The sequence below is a fragment of the Moschus berezovskii genome, chromosome 19 (assembly GCF_049115385.1).
Source record: "Moschus berezovskii isolate FMDL1 chromosome 19, NW_MosBer_1.0, whole genome shotgun sequence".
Taxonomy (NCBI): domain Eukaryota; kingdom Metazoa; phylum Chordata; class Mammalia; order Artiodactyla; family Moschidae; genus Moschus; species Moschus berezovskii.
This window is the reverse complement of record NC_142478.1, coordinates 8,318,043-8,319,265: the sequence shown is the minus strand read 5'-3', so window position 1 is coordinate 8,319,265 and position 1,223 is coordinate 8,318,043. Positions and strand designations below refer to the sequence as shown.

The following is a 1,223-nucleotide window of genomic DNA, read 5'->3' as shown; positions in this document are numbered from 1 at the left end:
CAGTACACCCTTGCCGCTTGCTTTGTACATAGCATCCTGTGCCTCTTAACTGTTTGCTCTTCGTTGCGCCTCCCTACTTCTCGCTCCACACTGGCAGACACTAGCTTGTTTTCTGCATCTGTGAGTCTGTTTCGGTTACATTCGTTCATTTCTTCATTTGTCAGATTTCACATGGAAATATAGCGTACAATATTTGTCTTTCTCTGTCTGACTTATTTCACTTAGCATAATGCCCTTCAAGTCCACCCATTTTGCTGCAAATGGCAGAACTTCATTTTTTTATAGCTGGATAATATTCCATTTTATACCTACACCACATCTTCTTAATCAGCTCATCAGTTGACACTTAGGTTGCTGCCATATCTTAGCTATTGTACATAATACTGATATGAACATTGGGGTGCATGTGTTCTTGTCAAATGAACACTTTGCTTCCTTTGGTCAGGAAGCTCCCCTGGACATTCCACCCAGCTGTGGAACTGCTAGATGATGTTGCTTGCTCTATTTTTGTTTCTTTTAAAGCCTCCATACTGTTTTCCACAATGGGTGCACCAATTTGCATTCCCACCAACAGTGTCCTAGGGTTTTCTTTTTTCTACATCCTCAAACCAACATTTGTTATTTGTGTTCTTTTTGATGATGACCATTCTGACAGGTGTGAGGTGAAAGCACATTGTGGTTTTGATGTGTTTTCTCTGATGATTAGTGATGTGCCTTTTCACATGCCTGTTGGCCACGTGCATGTTTTCTCTGGAATAATGTCTGATCAGGTCCTCTTCCCATTTTTAAATTGGGTTGTTTGTTTGTTTGTTTAATTGAGGCAGTTGACTTTGTCAGCAAGCCAAGAGTGGATTTCCCTGATAGAGGTGAATTCACGTGATCAATTGGATCAGGCTCCCAAGAGACTGACATATACTAAAATTGGAACGATACAGAGATTAACATGGCTCCTGTGCATGGATGACACGCAAATCTATGAAGCGTTCCATATTTTTAGCCTATTAAACAGACTAAAGTAAGTCAGAAAGAGAAAAACAAATACCGTATACTAACACGTATATATGGAGAAGGCAATGGCACCCCACTCCAGTACTCTTGCCTGGAAAATCCCATGGGCAGAGGAGCCTGGTAGGCTACAGTCCATGGGGTCGCTAAGAGTCAGACACGACTGAGCGACTTCACTTTCACTTTTCACTTTCATGATTGGAGAAGGAGATGGCAAC

The 1,223-nt window shown here is 41.7% G+C and overlaps 1 non-coding gene across 1 annotated transcript; it reads left to right on the top strand.

Annotated features, from left to right (window-relative positions):
• Positions 1-888: 888 nt before the first annotated feature.
• On the top strand, positions 889-995 carry LOC129542946 (U6 spliceosomal RNA). The gene has a single exon (XR_008683200.1). It is a non-coding gene; the product is annotated as a U6 spliceosomal RNA (small nuclear RNA).
• The last annotated feature ends 228 nt before the right edge of the window (positions 996-1,223 follow it).